This window comes from Dendrobates tinctorius, unplaced genomic scaffold, assembly GCF_039654945.1.
Source record: "Dendrobates tinctorius isolate UK_male_01 unplaced genomic scaffold, ASM3965494v1 ptg000315l, whole genome shotgun sequence".
Classification (NCBI taxonomy): Eukaryota; Metazoa; Chordata; class Amphibia; order Anura; family Dendrobatidae; genus Dendrobates; species Dendrobates tinctorius.
In genome coordinates this window covers 1,080,234-1,102,187 of record NW_027361982.1, presented here as the reverse complement: position 1 = coordinate 1,102,187, position 21,954 = coordinate 1,080,234, and the positions used below count along the sequence as shown (strand labels likewise).

Sequence of the window (21,954 nt, the reverse complement as noted above, 5' to 3'; positions counted from 1 at the left end):
CCGGATCCATAGCATTTAGTTCATCCTTGCCTGAAGACTCCGATCTTGTCTTTCTCTCATCCGTTTTGTGGATCAGACTCAGCCATTAATTAATCTATTCGGGTCCGTGTAACGCAGTGGCCGCTAGAGGACACACGGAGGACAGAGGACACACGGAGGACAGAGGACACACGGAGGACAGAGGACACACGGAGGACAGAGGATGCTCACAGGACACACAGAAGACGCTCAGAGGACACACAGAGGACAGAGAACGCTCAGAGGACAGAGGACACACGGAGGACTGAAGATACACAGAGGACAGAAGACACACGTTTTTCCCTGATCCATTGTTAAAAATCAATGGAGAAAAAAAAGTTCCAACAGTTTCTACCATCGCATATCTATAAAAATACATGAGAAAAAAAAAAAAACCAGAAGCAACACAAAGGCAAAATGAATGACACCGAGAAAAAAATCTATTTCTTATGGATATAAAAATAGAAGTGAATGTGACTGTAACCAAAAACTGAGACACACAAATCTCTCTCCTGTGCTTATCTGTGGGCTGATACCTTAGCTAACACATTGCAACAAAGCAGCAGCTGTGTGAGCAGGACTCGGTTACATGGACTCAGCGAAGCGAAATATTTCCATTCACTGACAGCAAGCAGAGATCTTACAAAGGGTGAGACACAGGATACACTGAGGTGGTGGCTCTGGCTCTCACATTTACAGGTAGGTCCTGGATTTGGGGGATGTCGGCGTGGTGCTGGTGTCTGTGTATCACGGTCTCTGGGTGTCCCCGGACATGACGCTCGCTCTCTGGGTCTTATCACTGGGAATAAATACACACCTAGTAAATACACAGACTGCGCTGCTGGGGTGCGGTTACCCCAGGACACGTGTAATAACCCGGGACAGACAATATGGAAACACTGATACAAAGCCTCCTCCCAGAGAAGCTCAATACTCTGTGTCACAGTGTACCAAGGGAGGTCACTGACGTCACAGGACATGGGGGGACCATGGCTCCCCCATAGGCTGATGCATAAGATCATACCACGCACCCGTGAAAGATAAGAGGGGCACAAACATTCTCACACACACAGTATGACGCCCCCCAAAAGTGTCCCATCTGCTTGTGTGTCCTGCTTCTCAGCTGAGCTGCTCTCCACTGCAGTCACATGACCTGGCGATCCTCAGACTGAATGGTGGAGGAGGGATCTGTCGGCTCCCTACTCCACGGTTATAGTCAACCACCTAGGACCGCAGCACAGATCCCCATATCCATGCCCGTCCTGCTGAATTCAGGACGGTTAGGAGATACGTGACACAAGGGACAGCTGCACTCCAGAATAGCATTATATATGGTGAATACCTGCTAATGTAAAAAAAGTACTGGTTTGTGATGTCATCGTGTATTGGAAACATGCTGGTTGCATCATAGTTTCTGGTGTGTGATGTCATCAGTTGGATGTTTCCCATGTGATGTCATCCTTGCTCCTGGTGTGTAATTTCATTAATATTGTGTGTATCTTCTGATGTCACCATAGATGCTGTAGTGTTGTGTGATCAGTATGGTTACATGTATTTACTGATGTCACCAATATGATGCATATTGTGATTTCATCATTGTAATGTCATCAGTATGGTGCATAACATGTGATTTCATCATCCATACTTGTGTGGATGTCATCACTGTGGTGCATGCATTGTGATGTCATCATAGGTTTGTGATAAGACACCTTGTGGCCGTGCGCCTGCCATGTTTTCTCTTCTACCAGATTTTTGGAGGAAATCGTTGTCCTCAGACCATTTCCTGCGACATGACTGTGAGGTTGAGTCACCAGCTCCTGTGCTCTATCCTGAAATAGCCACAAATGGAAACACAGTTCACAGCAACTGTCTGGACAGCATGGGGTTAACCCGCACCAATTATTCATACACGTAGGATAATGATAGGTGAATGCAACGCTCATTACCTGGTAGCCCCAGGAGCCGCCATCATGGCCTGTAAGATCAGCAATCAGAGCATCTCTATAACCACCATACTTTACACTGAAGGTATCAAGTTCTTCTGGTGATATGCTGCCTGTGGTTGCCACACAACTCCTCCATTCTTTTAGCTTTTAGATACTAAGTGACACTTGCTGATCACATTATGGGGACTGCATCTGGAAATATCATGGGGGGGCAGTTATTGAATGATAGAGCTCCTGTTTACAACACATATACACACAGGTGGGGATGTTTACTAACACGCAGGCCTGTATACACAGCAGGAGGTGGGGAGGCAGTCATCTCCATCAGTACTGGACACAGACCTCAGGTCACCCCCACCACGGATTGTGCCCCCATATCCTAGGATTCAACAAATACAGAAGGTTTAGGATTTGATCATAAAATGGACTGAGGAATCGCAGACCTTAAATCTCACCACTACATTACTCCTGAATCCTGCCCCAATGTGTCCTCCACCACTAAAACTGTTCATGCACACACTTCATGTATCTCCCCTTGCCCCTCACACAGTCTCTTTGTCTCCTCCCCTGCACCCAGTCCTTGTGTCTCCTCCTCTGCATACAGTCCCCGTGTCTCCTCCTCTGCACACAGTCACTGTCTCCTCCTCTGCATACAGTCCCCGTGTCTCCTCCTCTGCACACAGTCCTTGTGTCTCCTCCTCTGCACACAGTCCCCGTGTCTCCTCCTCTGCACACAGTCCTTGTGTCTCCTCCTCTGCACACAGTCCCCGTGTCTCCTCTGCACACAGTCCCCGTGTCTCCTCCTCTGCACACAGTCACTGTCTTCTCCTCTGCACACAGTCCCCGTGTCTCCTCCTCTGCACACAGTCCCCGTGTCTCCTCCTCTGCACACAGTCACTGTCTCCTCCTCTGCATACAGTCCCCGTGTCTCCTCCTCTGCACACAGTCCTTGTGTCTCCTCCTCTGCACACAGTCCCCGTGTCTCCTCTGCACACAGTCCCCGTGTCTCCTCCTCTGCACACAGTCACTGTCTTCTCCTCTGCACACAGTCCCCGTGTCTCCTCCTCTGCACACAGTCCCCGTGTCTCCTCCTCTGCACACAGTCCCCGTGTCTCCTCCTCTGCATACAGTCCCCGTGTCTCCTCTGCACACAGTCCTTGTGTCTCCTCCTCTGCACACAGTCCCCGTGTCTCCTCCTCTGCACACAGTCCCCGTGTCTCCTCCTCTGCACACAGTCACTGTCTCCTCCTCTGCACACAGTCCCCGTGTCTCCTCCTCTGCACACAGTCACTGTCTCCTCCTCTGCATACAGTCCCCGTGTCTCCTCCTCTGCACACAGTCCTTGTGTCTCCTCCTCTGCACACAGTCCCCGTGTCTCCTCTGCACACAGTCCCCGTGTCTCCTCCTCTGCACACAGTCACTGTCTTCTCCTCTGCACACAGTCCCCGTGTCTCCTCCTCTGCACACAGTCCCCGTGTCTCCTCCTCTGCACACAGTCCCCGTGTCTCCTCCTCTGCATACAGTCCCCGTGTCTCCTCTGCACACAGTCCTTGTGTCTCCTCCTCTGCACACAGTCACTGTCTCCTCCTCTGCATACAGTCCCCGTGTCTCCTCCTCTGCACACAGTCCTTGTGTCTCCTCCTCTGCACACAGTCCCCGTGTCTCCTCTGCACACAGTCCCCGTGTCTCCTCCTCTGCACACAGTCACTGTCTTCTCCTCTGCACACAGTCCCCGTGTCTCCTCCTCTGCACACAGTCCCCGTGTCTCCTCCTCTGCACACAGTCCCCGTGTCTCCTCCTCTGCACACAGTCCCCGTGTCTCCTCCTCTGCATACAGTCCCCGTGTCTCCTCTGCACACAGTCCTTGTGTCTCCTCCTCTGCACACAGTCCCCGTGTCTCCTCCTCTGCACACAGTCCCCGTGTCTCCTCCTCTGCACACAGTCACTGTCTCCTCCTCTGCACACAGTCCCCGTGTCTCCTCCTCTGCACACAGTCACTGTCTCCTCCTCTGCATACAGTCCCCGTGTCTCCTCCTCTGCACACAGTCCTTGTGTCTCCTCCTCTGCACACAGTCCCCGTGTCTCCTCTGCACACAGTCCCCGTGTCTCCTCCTCTGCACACAGTCACTGTCTTCTCCTCTGCACACAGTCCCCGTGTCTCCTCCTCTGCACACAGTCCCCGTGTCTCCTCCTCTGCACACAGTCCCCGTGTCTCCTCTGCACACAGTCCTTGTGTCTCCTCCTCTGCACACAGTCCCCGTGTCTCCTCCTCTGCACACAGTCCCCGTGTCTCCTCCTCTGCACACAGTCACTGTCTCCTCCTCTGCACACAGTCCCCGTGTCTCCTCCTCTGCACACAGTCCCCGTGTCTCCTCCTCTGCACACAGTCCCCGTGTCTCCTCCTCTGCACACAGTCACTGTCTCCTCCTCTGCACACAGTCCCCGTGTCTCCTCCTCTGCACACAGTCCCCGTGTCTCCTCCTCTGCACACAGTCCCCGTGTCTCCTCCTCTGCACACAGTCCCCGTGTCTCCTCCTCTGCACACAGTCCCCGTGTCTCCTCCTCTGCACACAGTCCCCGTGTCTCCTCCTCTGCACACAGTCCCCGTGTCTCCTCCTCTGCACACAGTCCCCGTGTCTCCTCCTCTGCACACAGTCCCCGTGTCTCCTCCTCTGCACACAGTCACTGTCTCCTCCTCTGCACACAGTCCCCGTGTCTCCTCCTCTGCACACAGTCCCCGTGTCTCCTCCTCTGCACACAGTCCCCGTGTCTCCTCCTCTGCACACAGTCCCCGTGTCTCCTCCTCTGCACACAGTCACTGTCTCCTCCTCTGCACACAGTCCCCGTGTCTCCTCCTCTGCACACAGTCACTGTCTCCTCCTCTGCATACAGTCCCCGTGTCTCCTCCTCTGCACACAGTCCTTGTGTCTCCTCCTCTGCACACAGTCCCCGTGTCTCCTCTGCACACAGTCCCCGTGTCTCCTCCTCTGCACACAGTCACTGTCTTCTCCTCTGCACACAGTCCCCGTGTCTCCTCCTCTGCACACAGTCCCCGTGTCTCCTCCTCTGCACACAGTCCCCGTGTCTCCTCCTCTGCATACAGTCCCCGTGTCTCCTCTGCACACAGTCCCCGTGTCTCCTCCTCTGCACACAGTCCCCGTGTCTCCTCCTCTGCACACAGTCCCCGTGTCTCCTCCTCTGCACACAGTCACTGTCTCCTCCTCTGCACACAGTCCCCGTGTCTCCTCCTCTGCACACAGTCCCCGTGTCTCCTCCTCTGCACACAGTCCCCGTGTCTCCTCCTCTGCACACAGTCCCCGTGTCTCCTCCTCTGCACACAGTCCCCGTGTCTCCTCCTCTGCACACAGTCCCCGTGTCTCCTCCTCTGCACACAGTCCCCGTGTCTCCTCCTCTGCACACAGTCCCCGTGTCTCCTCCTCTGCACACAGTCCCCGTGTCTCCTCCTCTGCACACAGTCCCCGTGTCTCCTCCTCTGCACACAGTCCCCGTGTCTCCTCCTCTGCACACAGTCCCCGTGTCTCCTCCTCTGCACAGTCCTTGTGTCTCCTCCCCTGCACACAGTCCCCGTGTCTCCTCCTCTGCACACAGTCCCCGTGTCTCCTCCTCTGCACACAGTCCCCGTGTCTCCTCCTCTGCACACAGTCCCCGTGTCTCCTCCTCTGCACACAGTCCCCGTGTCTCCTCCTCTGCACACAGTCCCCGTGTCTCCTCCTCTGCACACAGTCCCCGTGTCTCCTCCTCTGCACACAGTCCTTGTGTCTCCTCCTCTGCACACAGTCCCCGTGTCTCCTCTGCACACAGTCCCCGTGTCTCCTCCTCTGCACACAGTCACTGTCTCCTCCTCTGCACACAGTCCCCGTGTCTCCTCCTCTGCACACAGTCCCCGTGTCTCCTCCTCTGCACACAGTCCCCGTGTCTCCTCTGCACACAGTCCCCGTGTCTCCTCTGCACACAGTCCCCGTGTCTCCTCCTCTGCACACAGTCACTGTCTCCTCCTCTGCATACAGTCCCCGTGTCTCCTCCCCTGCACCCAGTCCTTGTGTCTCCTCCTCTGCACACAGTCACCGACTCTCCTACTCTGCACACAGTCCCCGTGTCTCCTCCTCTGCACACAGTCCCCGTGTCTCCTCCTCTGCACACAGTCCCCGTGTCTCCTCCCCTGCACACAGTCCCCGTGTCTCCTCCCCTGCACACAGTCCTTGTGTCTCCTCCCCTGCACACAGTCCTTGTGTCTCCTCCCCTGCACACAGTCCTTGTGTCTCCTCCTCTGCACACAGTCACCGACTCTCCTACTCTGCACACAGTCACTGTCTCCTCCTCTGCACACAGTCCCCGTGTCTCCTCCTCTGCACACAGTCCCCGTGTCTCCTCCTCTGCACACAGTCCCCGTGTCTCCTCCTCTGCACACAGTCCCCGTGTCTCCTCCTCTGCACACAGTCCCCGTGTCTCCTCCTCTGCACACAGTCCCCGTGTCTCCTCCTCTGCACACAGTCCCCGTGTCTCCTCCTCTGCACACAGTCCCCGTGTCTCCTCCTCTGCACACAGTCCCCGTGTCTCCTCCTCTGCACACAGTCCCCGTGTCTCCTCCTCTGCACACAGTCCCCGTGTCTCCTCCTCTGCACACAGTCCCCGTGTCTCCTCCTCTGCACACAGTCCCCTTGTCTCCTCCTCTGCACACAGTCCCCTTGTCTCCTCCTCTGCACACAGTCCCCTTGTCTCCTCCTCTGCACACAGTCCCCGTGTCTCCTCCTCTGCACACAGTCCCCGTGTCTCCTCCTCTGCACACAGTCCCCGTGTCTCCTCCTCTGCACACAGTCCCCGTGTCTCCTCCTCTGCACACAGTCCCCGTGTCTCCTCCTCTGCACACAGTCCCCGTGTCTCCTCCTCTGCACACAGTCCCCGTGTCTCCTCCTCTGCACACAGTCCCCGTGTCTCCTCCTCTGCACACAGTCCCCGTGTCTCCTCCTCTGCACAGTCACCGACTCTCCTACTCTGCACACAGTCACTGTCTCCTCCTCTGCACATAGTCACTGTGTCTCCTCCTCTGGACACAGTCTATCCTACTCTGCACACAGTGCCTGTGTCTCCTCCTCTGCACACAGTCACTTTCTCTCCTACTTTGCACACAGTCCCCGTGTCTCCTCCTCTGCACACAGTCCCCTTGTCTCCTCCTCTGCACACAGTCCCCTTGTCTCCTCCTCTGCACACAGTCACTGTCTCTCATACTCTGCACACAGTCCTGTGTCTCATACTCTGTACAGTCCCTATGTCTCCTCTGCGCACAGTCACTGTCTCTCCTACTCCTTTGCGCACAGTCCCTGTCTCTCCTACTCTGCACACAGTCCCTGTGTCTCCTCCTTTGCACACAGTCACTGTCTCTCCTCCTCTGCACACAGACACTGTGTCTCCTCCTCTGCACACAGACACTGTGTCTCCTCCTCCTCTGCACACAGTCACTGTGTCTCCTCCTCCTCTGCACACAGTCACTGTGTCTCCTCCTCCTCTGCACACAGTCACTGTGTTGTGAATTCGCTTTCTGGCCTACCTCTGGTTACTAGTGAAGGTAGTGGAGCTGGTTGTATTGACAGAGGGGTCGCGAGTTCTCTTCCCGGGCTCCCTCTGGTGGTTACTGGAGGTAATGGAGCTGATCTAATTAACAGAGGCCTGCCACCTGATAATGAGGAGGATGACTGGAGATCTGGAGTTTCTGACTGGATTTAAGGCAGCCGACTCCCTCTATCCCTGCTGGTGATTTTTTCCTGCCTCCTGAGGTCTTAGTTTCCAGCTCAGTCCCTGCATGCTCAGCTAAGTGTTCTTTTGCTATTGTTCACATTTGATCTGGTTTTGTCTATTCAGTTTTGTGTGGTCAGCCAGCCCCGGCTGGGGCTGTGCTGAATTTCCATCCTTATGTTACTGCTTGTGCCAGTTTGTTTTTGTCCCTTATTAGATTGGCCTCTTTTTGCTCTGCTTTCAGAATATACCAGAGTGCTGATATAGTGGGCGAAGTCTAGTGACGCAAGTATTTTTCTATCAGACATGTTGGGCATTTTTTGCAGGGTTTTTGCGTGATTGCAGGCAGAGTCTTTCCTTTCCTGCCCTGTCTAGTCAGTGTGGGTCCCATCGTTTGCTCAGTCTATTTTCCTACCTGCGTTTGTGTTTTCATTTTGTCTCACCGACAATATATGTTTGGGGGCTATCTATTCCTTTGGGGTCTGCTCCGGAGCAGTTTAGATTTCCCTTCTTGCTTTAGGCTTTAGATCTCTGGCTGTGTCGAGGCGTCTAGGATCATCGTAGGTACGCTCCACGGCTACTGCTAGTTGTGTGGATAGGATCAGGGATCTGCAATCCGCTTAGTTACCAACCTCTCTGATTTTCTGTGGCTTAGCTTGGGCTTGCTCTCCTCCTCGGTGACCCAATCATAACAGAATCACCAGCCTAAACCGCAGATTCTAGGGTACTCAAAAGAAGAAAAGAATTGTAAAAAAAAGCGTCAGAATTTTTTTTACATATATTTTTTCCCCTTTTTCTCTGGGGCCGTAGGATTTTTTTTTTCTTCTCCCAGGGGCAGGTCTCCTGACGGGACTCGATTTCCTGACGTTACCTCCATTCCAGGCGTCCGAGGCCACGGCAGCTGCAGCGTCGCATCCCGTCCGATGTCCAGAAGCTTAATGGCGCCAAGCAGCCGCACCCAGCCTCTCCACCTGGGCCACTCCCGTTCTTGGGTGGGGCGTTGGTCGGCCTCTCCACCCATCTTCCAGGGTCCAGCATGAGGGGGCGGCTGTCTCCAGATGAACGCCGCTCCCCCCAAGGGCGGGTGCGACAGAGTCCCAGATTGTCCAATGTAGCTGCAAATCCCCGGGCTTTTTTCTGGCGCTGGAGTGCCACAGCCATTCTATCAGGTCTTTTCCGCTCCAGATCCGCCTGTTGAAAGCCAGCAATCCGGAACACAGTCCAAGTTTGTAATCCACAGGGAAAAATCTTCAACCCGTGCAGCTTGGGTCCTTTGGAATCTTCGGGGCAGGCTTACTGCTGAAGATGGTGTATTTGCGGTGATGATCCTGCTGACTACGCCAAATGTAGGTAGGTGAGCTGACGGGGGGGGGGGGGGTGACCCCTTTCTTCGCCGTCAACAGACTTGAGACAGAGTCCAAGGTGCGTCCAACAGGTTCCCTTTATTGATCGTACTCTCACGACCCGCAGCCCCATACAGCAGCTGCACGACAAACTCCGCAGCACCACACAGCAGCTGCTCAACTCCGCATACAGGCCTGGGTACCTTCACTTGCCTCCTTTACTCTATGACGTCCCTCACGGCTCTTTCACTGTGGCTGCCCTAGGCCTACCACCACAGCGCTTCGCCTCCCCGAGTCCGACCATCTTGTGGTACCCCCAGGCTCTCTCTCTGTCTGCAGCTTCTCCTGTCAGGGTCACCCCCCGACCGTCTTCCTCAACAGTCCTTCCTGGAGCTTCTCCTATCTCTTCCTTTAGTCTTCTCTTCTGAGCTCCCCTCTCTGGACTGTCTGTTCTGGAACTCTCTCTCCCCTCTTATTTCCCCTCTAGAGTTCCTGTAACCCCGCCCCCCATGACTGTGCGTGTTCGTAGCCATAAGCTGATGTTAAGTCCTCTGCTCACAACTCTCTACTCCCATCTTGTGGCCAAACTGTAGTACTACATCCATCTCTCCTATCTCCAGCTGTCTCCCATCTGTAAATGCTACAGTCCACCTAAAGCACACTACACCTTTCCCTTCCCACTGCAGACAGGTCTGTACGTCAGTCCACTTCCCCTACATCTCCTCCCCTTGCAGTTCCTTGGGTCTCCTCCCCTTGCTGTTCCTTGTGGCTCCTCCCCTTTCTGTTCCTTGTGGCTCCTCCCCTGCACTGTTCCTTGTTTCTTCTCCATGGCGCTATACTCTGTATCTCCCACACTCTTCCTTGTGTTTCCCCACGTTATTTGTTATGTCTGTGCTTCTTCCTGACTCTTCCCCCTATGCTGCTCCTTGTCTCCTCCTTCTGTGCTGCCCTCTGACTCCTCCCCTTGCGCTGCTCCCTGTGACATGTTCCAGTCGGTGGTCTCTCTGCTATTCTAGAAATGTCGGGTTACTGATGTCTCTGCTGCTCTGGCGCAGGGAATGTGAGGAATTTCTGACGTCTCTGGATCTGCAGACAGAACAGAGTGTGAAGTTATAACAGAACCATGTAAGAAGCCTGAGCCCAACATCAGTGCCGCATCACCAGCGACATCCCTGGCCCGTGTCACATAGGTGCCACAAGTAGCATACACAGCCTCCGTATACTGCACCTCAACATAGTGCACCTTTATTCAGTGCTCTCCTATATACCATACATCTGTATACTGCACCTCTGTTTACCGCACCCCTGTATAATACACCTCTGTATACCGTGCCTCTGTACATCACACCTCTGTATAATACACCTCTATATACCACTCTCCTGTATAATACACCTATGTGTACCGTTCCTCTGTATATCACACCTCTGTATAATACACCTCTGTATACCACTCTCCTGTATAATACACCTATGTATACCGTTCCTCTGTATATCACACCTCTGTATAATACACCTCTGTATAATGCACCTCTGTGTACCGCACCTCTGTATACTGCACATTTGTATGCCGCACCTCTGAATATCACACTTCTGTGTCGAATACATCACATCTTTGTATACCGCACCTCTGTTTATTGCACCTCTGTATACTGTGCCTCTGCATACTGCACCTCTTGATAGTGTACCTCTCTATATCACACTTCTATATATAACCTCTTTATACTGCACCTCTTTGTATTGCACCTCTGTGTACCGCACTTCTTTATACTGCACCTTTGTACACTCACCTCTGTATAATACACCTCTGTATACCACACCCCTGTATACCAGACCTCTGTGTAATATACCTATGTATACCGCACCTCTATATAATACACCTCCGTATACCGCACCACCTTATACTGCACATCCCTATATACCGCACCTCTGTATATCACACCTCTGTATAACACACTTTCGAATACTACTCTTACATATACCTCACCTTTGTATATGGCACCTCTGTATAATGCACCTCCGCAAACCGCACCTCTGTATACCGTACCTTTGTATACTGCAGTTCTGGGAAATACACCTCTGTGTAATACACCTCTGTATAATATATCTGTGTATAATACACCTCTGTATACCGCATCTCTGTATACTGCACTTCTATATACCGCACATTTCTATACCACACTTTTGTATATTGCACCTCTGTATGCTGCAACTCTGTATACCGAACCTCTCTATATCACATTTCTGTATACCACACCTCTGTATAACGCAACCCTTTATACCACAACTCTGTATACCGCACCTCTTTATACCATACCTCTGTATACCGCACTTCTGTACTGCACCTCTATACACCACACGTCTTTATTCCGCACCTGTATAATACTCCTCTGTATACCACACCCTGTATATCAGACCTCTGTATAATATACCTCTGTATACCGCACTGTTATGAATGGGTCACCAAGGAGGAGAGCAGGTCCAGGCTAAGCCACAGAAAACCAGAGAGGTTGGTACCTAAGCGGATTGCAGACCCCTGATCCTATCCACACAACTAGCAGTAGCCGTGGAGCGTACCTACGATGATCCTAGACGCCTCGGCACAGCCGGAGAGCTAACTAAGCCTAAAGCAAGAAAGGGCAAATCTAAACTGCCCCAGAGCAGACCCCAAAGGAATAGATAGCCCCCAAACATATATTGTCGGTGAGACAAGATGAAAACACAAACGCAGGCAGGAAAATAGATTGAGCAAATGATGGGGCCCACACTGACTAGACGGGACAGGAAAGGAAAGACACTGTCTGCAATCCTGCAAAAAACCCTACAAAAAGTTCCACACCTCTGATGCAAAAAACACTGAAGTCACACGACTTCGCCCCCCACTATATCAGCACTCTGGTATATTCTGAAAGCAGAGCAAAAAGAGACCAATCTAACAGGGGATAAAACAAACTGGCACAAGCAGTAACATATGGGCGGGGATTCAGCACAGCCCCAGCCTGAGCTGGCTGACCCGCACCAAGAAGAGATAGACAAAACCAGATCAAATGCAAACAGAATAGCAAATAAACTACTTAGATGAACATGCAGGGAAAGAGCTGGAGAAATCAGACCTCAGGAGGAACAGGAAGCAAATCACCAGCAGGGATAGAGGGAGTCGGCTGTCTTAAATCCCAATCTGAAACCCCAGATTTCCAATCATTACCATCATTATCAGGTGGCAAGCCTCTGTCCATCAGATCAGCTCCATTACCTCCAATAACCACCAGAGGGAGCCCAGAAAGAGAACTCGCAACCCCTCTGTAGATCTGACCAGCTCCACTACCTTCAGTAATAACCAGAGGGAGGCCAGAAAGCAAATTCACAACACGGCACCTTTGAATACTGCTCCTCTTTATACTGCGCCTCTATATAATACACCTCTGTATACCACACTTCTGTGTTATACTCCTCTGTATATCACACCTCCGTATAATATACCTTTCTACAGGTGCTTCTCACAAAATTAGATATCATTAAAAAGTTAATTTATTTCAGTTCTTCAATATAAAAAGTGAAACTCATATTACATAGAGTAATTACAAACAGAGTGATCTTGTCACGATCTCCACTCTTTTCCTGTCTGATATGTTACTTTGAGTATTGGTTGTGCTGGGTATGTGCAGCAATCATGTGTTCTCTTTCCTTGATTAGTCTTCTACTTAAGCAGGCTAGCTCCTCCACCCAGTGTCAATCGAACACTTGCTGTTGCCTATGGAACATTGATCCCTCTGCGCTCTGTGCCTGACCCAGCTGGACTTGATTCTCTTCCTGGACTCAGACCCTTTGCTTGTGACCTGACTTCTCTTGTGCCTGCTTCCTGTAACCTGTTTTGTCTCTCTGGCTTTCCTGATCTCAGCTTGTGAATTGGATTTCGTCTCTGACTTCCCTTTGTTGTACTGCGCCATTTCCTGGACCTGACCTCGGATTGTTTGACCTCCCGTTACTTATTCTGTAAGTAGTATATATTTTTATTATCTGTCATTGTAGTCGTTTTCTCCACTTCTGGGACTAATATTTACTAATGTGACGAGAGAGCCATTTTGGATCCAACTTTATAAATGGCCCACCCAGGTGTATCCATATAAATGGCCCACCTGTACAGATGACCAGTTTATACCAGCTATACATATATAATTATATACAGAGATACCCAGGTTATACCAACTGTACATAAATAATTATATACAGGAGATACCCAGGTTATACCAGCTGCACATATATAATTATATACAGGAGATACCCAGGTTATACCAGCTGCACATATATAATTATATACAGGAGATACCCAGGTTATACCAGCTGTACATACAGTTCTGGCAAAAATTAAGAGACCACTGCACAGTTCTATAAAAATCAGCTTCTCTACATGTCTGACAGCCATTCCAGTGTCAGTTGAATTCCAACCAGAGTACACCTCGTTCTACTTAATGTGCTTCTGATGAGGTCATCACCTGAACCAAATCTTATTTAACGAAGGAAAGTATAAAAAGCCCTGCTGTGGTGTTCACAATCCTCTTGTAATACGAAAAGCTGGATGGCAAAACAAGTGCTAGTAATATCCCAAAAGTAATAGGAATGAAAAAATAACTTTTATCCATGCCAAAGGAGTTGAAAAGAAAAGTTTTGAGTGAGGAAAAGAAAGGCTCAATTGTGGCTTTACTAGCAGAGGGATACAGTGAGCGTCATGTTTCCTCCATCCTTAAAATTTATAAGATGGCAGTCCATTACAACAAGGTCAAGCAGCAGACATTGGGGACAACAAAGCCACAGTCCGGCAGAGGACGAAAACGACTCTCCACTGACCGGGATGACCGTCATCTTATTCGAATGTCACTCAGCAACCGCAGGATGACATCAAGTGACCTACAAAAGGAATGGCAAATGGCAGCTGGGATGAAGTGCACAGCAAGAACAGTTGGTAGCAGGCTCCTAGAGGCAGAGCTCAAGTCATTTAAAACTAGAAAAAAGCCTTTCATCAATGAGAAGCAAAGGAGAGCCAGGCTGAAGTTTGCCAAAGACCATAAGGATTGGACCATAGAAGACTGGAGTAAGGTATTCTCTGACTAGTCTAATTTTCTGCTTTGCCCAACACCTGGTCGTCTAATGGTTAGACGGAGACCTGGAGAGGCGCACAAGCCACAGTGTCTTGCACCCACTGTGAAATTTGGTGGAGGATCGGTGATGATCTGGGGATGCTTCAGCAAGGCTGGAATTGGGCAGGTTAATCTTTGCAAAGGACGTATGAATCAAGCCGCATGTAATGACCGAAGGTCCGAATAAGATCCAGTGGGTCACAAACCGAGACTGAGGCAGAAATCCCAAAAGAGTCTTTACTCAAACAGCAGATAAAGTAGAACATAGTATGTGGAAGTAACAGATTGAATACCCTTATACAGTACACTCACTCAGCTGGAGCTGAAATCACTATGCCAATCCAAGGTTCCCTGATGAGTGTATTACACTGGGATTTGAAATAAATTTACCTATCAGAAAGGTCAATTCAGGTACTCAGAAGAGGTGTAAATCGAATGTAGTGATATCAAGGGAACCCCTGGAATGGCACACTGAGTATAACCTACACAAATCTACAATAACAATGCATATAAATGTAATACAAAAGGTCCTTAAGCGTTTCAACTAGGGATACCCGGGTATCTATGACTATGGTACCTTTAACCTGAGGTGAGTCTCCTCTCAGGCATTTAGATTGCATAGGCTGCAGCCAGTCCCAAATCTTCGGCGCCAATCAGTTGCAGCAACACAAGGCTCCTCGTCTTATCGGCCACTGCCGAACCCAAACGTCGGGGACTTATAGTTCTGTAGCCTCATGATGCCATCTCTCCTGTAGTCCTCACGACATCTCCTAGAAGCAATACGCCTGTTTCTGTATAAAATATCCAATATTGCTTCTCAGCTCATCACAACAGGGACTCCACAGAGCTCCACAGTCACACAGCTCTCAGGAACGCTCAGGCTAAGTGCACACGTACCGGAACTCTCGTGGAAATTACCGCGAGAATTCCGGAATTCCATTCCGCGGGAAAATCGCATTTTAAATTCCCGCGATTTTCCCGCGGAAAAACTAGCATTTTACAAGCGTAATTAGCTTGCAAAATGAGGCTGCCTATTCGGCATCAGTAGTAAAAGATAAAATGTAAAAAAAAATAAAAAAATATTGTTATTCTTACCTTCCGGCGTCCCGCGCAGGCTTCCCTCCTTTCTCCACGCTTCCGTTCCCAGTAATCCTTTGTGAAAATGCCCGCGATGACGTCCGATCTCGCGGTCATTCGCGATGACGTCGCGCGAATGACCGCGAGACTTCGCGATCCCGCGAGAACGGACGCCATCGCGGGCATTTTCGCAAAGGATTACTGGGAACGGAAGCGTGGAGAGAGGAGGGAAGCCTGCGCGGGACGCCGGAAGGTAAGAATAACAATATTTTTTATTTTAAATTCTATTTTTTACAGGGATATGGTACCCAAAGCCTGGAGGACAGTCTCCTCCAGACCGTGGGTACCATCCGCAATTGTTCTGCTTACTTTCCGCATGGTGGGCACAGCCACATGCGGGAAGTAAGCGGAACAATGCATTCCTATGGGTGCGGGATCGCCGCGATTCCGCAAATTAATGAGCATGCTGCGGTTTTTACCGTGAAGCGATTCCGCCGCGGTAAAAACCGCAGCATTAGCACAGCATTGCGGAATCCCATAGGAATGCATGGGATGCTTATTTTTCGCGTTTTCGCGGCAAAATCGTGCGGTTAAAACCGCCGCGGAAACGAGAAAAAAACGCCATGTGTGAACTCAGCCTCAGTCTTTGTTCCACAGCAACATCTCAGGCTCCCAAGATGAAGGGTTGCAGTACACAGTCTCTTACAGCGTTCAATCTCTTTGCTTCTCACAAGCTGCTCCACACACACAGTGTCTCTCAGGGCAGTCTCTCTTCTTCTTCTGGAAGCTTCCCTTCCAGCTCTAGACAGCCGACAATGGGCCCCACCACGCAGCACACACAGACTCCCAGGCACTCACAGCACCTGCTCTTAGCTGCAGCAAGCAAACACCATAGGGTCCTAGTGCTCTCCGGGTGTAATCACAGTTCACCCTCTTACACGCATACAAGATTATCCTGGAAAAACAGTTGATTCCTTCTGCTCAGGCAATGTTCCCCAACTCTGAGGACTGGATTTTCCAGCAGGACAATGCGCCATGCCACACAGCTAGGTCAATTAATGTGTGGATGAAGGACCACTACATCCAATCCCTGTCATGGGCAGCCCAATCTCCAGACCTGAACCCCATTGTAAACTTCTGGAATGTAATCAAGAGGAAGATGGATAGTCACAAGCCATCAAAGAAGAACTGATTAAGGGTATGTGCACACGCTGCGGATTGGGGTGTGGATTTGGCCGTGCGGATTTTGTAAAATCCGCAGGTAAATCTGCAGGTCAAAAGACCTCTGGTTTTACCTGCGGATTGGCCTGCAGTTTTGCCCTGCGGTTTTTCATCTCCACAATGGAGATGGCAAACCGCAGCGGAATCCGCAGAAAGAATTGACATGTCAATTCTTTCTGCGGTTTAGAAACCGCAGGAAAACCGCGCGGAAAAATCTGCACCGTCTGCACTGCGGTTTTTAATATCCATAGGACATTATGATACTGCGATTTTTAGCGCAAAAATGTTTAAAAATCGTGTACAGAACACACCCCATGCATTCTTATGGCATTTCGCACATGCTGTGCTAATGCAGCACTTTTTTCCGCGGAGGAATCGCATCGCGGAAAAAAATCGCATTGCATGGTCATTCTTTTGTGCGGAATCGCAAAGAATTTCCGCGATTCCGCACCCATAGGAATGCATGAGAACCGCTTACTTCCCGCATGTGGCTATGCCCACCATACGGGAAGTTAAGCGTCTCATGTGCGGTTGGTACCCACGGTGTGGAGGAGAGGAGACTGTCCTCCAGGCCCTGGGTACCATACCCCTGTAAAAAAAAGAATAAAAAAATCGGGGTATATTTACCTTCCGGCGTCCCGCGCTGCCATCCCGGGCCTCAGCGTTCCCAGTAATGCCTTGCGGCAAGGTCCTGTGATGACGTAGTCTCGTGAGATCGCTATAGCAACGTGAGACCAACGTCATCACAGGTCTCACAAGGCATTACTGGGAACGCTGAGGCCCGGGATGGCAGCGCGGGACGTCGGAAGGTAAATATACCCCGATTTTTAATTTTTTTTTATCATTTTTAACATTCTTTCTTTTACTATTGAGGCCGCATAGGCGGCCTCAATAGTAAAAACCTGGTCACACTCGTCAAACACTATGTTTGACGAGTGTGACCAACCTGTCAATCACTTTCCAAGCAATGCTTCAAATCGCTTGGAAAGTGCTTGAGAAAATCGCAGCAAAATCGCGGCAAAATCGCGCGGAAAGTGCTTGAATATCGCACGCGAAAATCGCGAACATAATCGCGGTAAAATTCTGGAAGGAGTCCGGTTTTCAGTGTCCGGATTTAAACGCTACGTGGGCACATAGCCTAAATGTTTGTACCAGGAGTGGCATAGGGTCACCCAGAAACAATGTGAAAAACTGGTGGAAAGCATGCCAAGACGCATGAAAGCTGTGATTAAAAATCATGGTTATTCCACAAAATATTGATTTCTCAACTCTTCCTGAGGTAAAACATTAGTATTGTTTCTAAATGATTATGAACTTGTTTTCTTAGCATTATTTGATGTCTGCAAGCACTGCATTTTTTTGTTATTTTGATCGTTTCTAATTTTCTGAAAATAAATACAAAATTTAGCGCTTGAAAATTCAAAGACATGTCAGTAGTTTATAGAATAAAAGAGCAATTTACATTTTACTCAAAAATATACCTATAAGGCCGGGGTCACACTGGCGATTAAATCGGACGAATGCAATGCGATAAAAAAAAAAATCGCATTGCATTCGTCCCAATCTTATTCTATGGGGCAGCTCACATCATGGGATTTTTGATCGGATCCGATCCTTGGACCGAGACAATCACAGCATGCTGCGATTGTCACTGATTTTCGGATCGGATTCGACAATGCATGTCTATGGGTGCGATAAAAAATGGGACTAAAAACGGACTAGATGTGTGACTTGCGATAAAATCGCACCCGGTGTCCTTTACCAAAAGCCGGCAATTCTTCCAATACAGTAAAATCACAGAGACCGGTTAAATAAAGAATGAATAGATCTAGATATATATATATTTTATACATGTCATAGAGACACATTTATATATATATTACAAATTCATACAGTTCATCATAGCAGAATAGCCGCAGAAACATTTGCCGGCTTTTGTATAATCATTCTCCTGCCCGACATGAAATGACACATGGTTTACATATTGTTAACCATTTCATTTCATGTTCTTTTTGTTATGTCTATCACTATTAATTAGATGAGGGTTTTTGGGTAAAATTTTGGACTTGTAGGGGTTAATTTAAGGGGTTAATTCGTTGTATGAAATTACGGGGACTCCCTGCAGCCTCAGTGACGTCAGCAGGATTCCCTGCAATTTAATACAACGAATTAACTCCTTAAATTAACCCCTACAAGTCCAAAATTTTACCCACAAACCCTCATCTAATTAATAGTGATAGACATAACAAAAAAAATATGAAATGAAATGGTTAACTATATGTAAACCATGTGTCATTTCATGTCGGGCAGGAGAATGATTATACAAAAGCCGGCAAATGTTTCTGCGGCTATTCTGCTATGATGAACTGTATGAATTTGTAATATATATATAAATGTGTCTCTATGACATGTATAAAATGTATATATATTATATGTATATATATATATATATATATGTGTGTCTAGATCTATTAATTCGTTTGTGTGGGGAAACCTGTCATTGGGCTCCATTATATGTCCATTTAGCTACCCTGTGAGAAAATCTCGCCAGACGGATGTCAAACGGATGCTTACATGCGATTAAAATCGCATCAATTAAGAAAAATCGCATAAAAAACGCATCAATGGTTAAGATACCTTTGTGCGATTTCGGACCGTTAAAATGGGACCGTTTTTTTAATGGTTGTGTGTGACTCCAGCCTAAAGAGAAAAATCAAACTGAAAATTTTGCAGTGGTCTCTAATTTTTACCAGAGCTGTATATAATTAAATACAGGAGATACCCAGGTTATACCAGCTGTACATGTATAATTATATACAGGAGATGCCCAGGTTATACCAGCTGTACATATATAATTAAATACAGGAGATGCCCAGGTTATACCAGCTGTGCATATATAATTATATACAGGAGATGCCCAGGTTATACCAGCTGTGCATATATAATTATATACAGGAGATGCCCAGGTTATACCAGCTGTACATATATAATTATATACAGGAGATGCCCAGGTTATACCAGCTGTACATATATAATTACATACAGGAGATGCCCAGGTTACACCAGCTGTACATATATAATTACATACAGGGGATACCCAGGTTATACCAGCTGTACATATATAATTATATACAGGAGATGCCCAGGTTACACCAGCTGTACATATATAATTAATTATATACGGATGTCCAGGTTATACAGGCTATTTATATATCTCTATATATAAATCTGAATGTGTGTGTATCACCAACCAATCATGAAGCAGCAGAGTGGGATGCGGTTGAAGAGCAGGGCTGAGGACGGATACAGCAGGACAGTGCATGGAGAGCGGGGCTGTGCGGAAGACAGTCTTCAGGACAGGGGCCGAATAGTGCCGACACCCTCCCAGCCCTGTCCCGGCTCAGTCAGCACTCCCCGTTGCCAACTGCGCTATCCCCCCTCTCCCCTGCAACTTCCCGGCCAAAATTTAGTCCCCGGCTTCTACTGCGGCATACTACAGCACTAGGCCATGCCCCCCGCAGACCGCCCAATCACACGTGCTGCAGCTCCGCTCTAGCTCCGCCCACTCTAGCAAACGACACCCACTCCGGCCGCCCACGCTAGGCCACGCGCCTCGCAGGCCGCCCAATCACATGTGCTGCAGCTCCACTCACTCCAGCTAAACAAACAATCTGCGCACCTCTCTCTCCTGGTCCAGGCGTCATCGCGTGTGGTGCATGGAGAGCGGGGCTGTGGAGGAAGGAAGATAGCGAGGCTGTAGAGCAGGGGTCTCAAACACGCGGCCCGTGAGGCAAGCATCTGCAGCCCGCGGTACACCACATGTCTCACTCCCTGAGGCAGGGGGAAGGCAAGCATTCAGAAGCCGCAATGGCATTGACTGCTCTGTGTGCACACACTGCACAGGACCTGTGATGAGGTCACAGGAGGGGGAGGAGTCAGGGGGTCACATGATCGGGGCCTTGTGTATGCAGGACGACTCCGCTGTCTGTGTGCTTGTTGTCATGGTACTGGATGAAGGTAAGTTTATGCGTGGAGTCAGGTGGGGTTTACAGGGTTGATGGAGCGGAGCCCTGTGTGTACGATGTGTACGGAGCGGAGCCCTGTGTGTACGAGGTGTACGGAGCGGAGCTCTGTGTGTACGAGGTGTACGGAGCGGAGCCCTGTGTGTACGAGGTGTACGGAGCGGAGCCCTGTGTGTACGAGGTGTACGGAGCGGAGCCCTGTGTGTACGAGGTGTACGGAGCGGAACCCTGTGTGTACGAGGTGTACGGAGCGGAGCCCTGTGTGTACGAGGTGTACGGAGCGGAGCCCTGTGTGTACGAGGTGCACGGAGCGGAGCCCTGTGTGTACGAGGTGCACGGAGCGGAGCCCTGTGTGTACGAGGTGTACGGAGCGGAGCCCTGTGTGTACGAGGTGTACGGAGCGGAGCCGTGGGTGTACGAGGTGTACGGAGCGGAGCCGTGGGTGTACGAGGTGTACGGAGCGGAGCCGTGGGTGTACGAGGTGTACGGAGCGGAGCCGTGTGTACGAGGTGTACGGAGCGGAGCCCTGTGTGTACGAGGTGTACGGAGCGGAGCCCTGAGTGTACGAGGTGTACGGAGCGGAGCCCTGTGTACGAGGTGTACGGAGCGGAGCCCTGTGTGTACGATGTGTACGGAGCGGAGCCCTGTGTGTACAAGGTGTACGGAGCGGAGCCCTGTGTGTACGAGGTGTACGGAGCGGAGCCCTGTGTGTACGAGGTGTACGGAGCGGAGCCCTGTGTGTACGAGGTGTACGGAGCGGAGCCCTGTGTGTACGAGGTGTACGGAGCGGAACCCTGTGTGTACGAGGTGTACGGAGCGGAGCCCTGTGTGTACGAGGTGTACGGAGCGGAGCCCTGTGTGTACGAGGTGCACGGAGCGGAGCCCTGTGTGTACGAGGTGTACGGAGCGGAGCCCTGTGTGTACGAGGTGTACGGAGCGGAGCCGTGGGTGTACGAGGTGTACGGAGCGGAGCCGTGGGTGTACGAGGTGTACGGAGCGGAGCCGTGGGTGTACGAGGTGTACGGAGCGGAGCCGTGTGTACGAGGTGTACGGAGCGGAGCCCTGTGTGTACGAGGTGTACGGAGCGGAGCCCTGAGTGTACGAGGTGTACGGAGCGGAGCCCTGTGTGTACGGAGCGGAGCCCTGTGTGTACGAGGTGTACGGAGCGGAGCCCTGTGTGTACGAGGTGTATGGAGCGGAGCCGTGTGTGTACGATGTGTGGAGCGGAGCCCTGTGTGTACGTGTATGAGGTGTACGGAGCGGAGCCCTGTGTGTACGAGGTGTAAGGAGCGGAGCCGTGTGTGTATGAGGTGTACGGAGCGGAGCCCTCTGTGTTCGAGGTGTACGGAGCGGAGCCCTGTGTACGAGGTGTACGGAGCGGAGCCCTGTGTGTACGAGGTGTACGGAGCGGAGCCCTGTGTGTACGAGGTGTATGGAGCGGAGC

At 50.4% G+C, this 21,954-nt stretch overlaps 1 protein-coding gene across 2 annotated transcripts in view; it reads right to left on the bottom strand.

The window, feature by feature from the left end:
* The window catches only part of PTGIR (prostaglandin I2 receptor), a 42,017-nt gene extending 21,303 nt beyond the window's left edge, over window positions 1-20,714 (bottom strand). For both annotated transcript variants that reach the window (XM_073561185.1, XM_073561186.1), the window contains exon 1: window positions 20,168-20,714. The gene's annotated coding sequence lies outside the window, so the exon portion shown is untranslated. The remainder of the gene's footprint in view (window positions 1-20,167) is intronic.
* Between the last annotated feature and the right edge of the window lie 1,240 nt (window positions 20,715-21,954).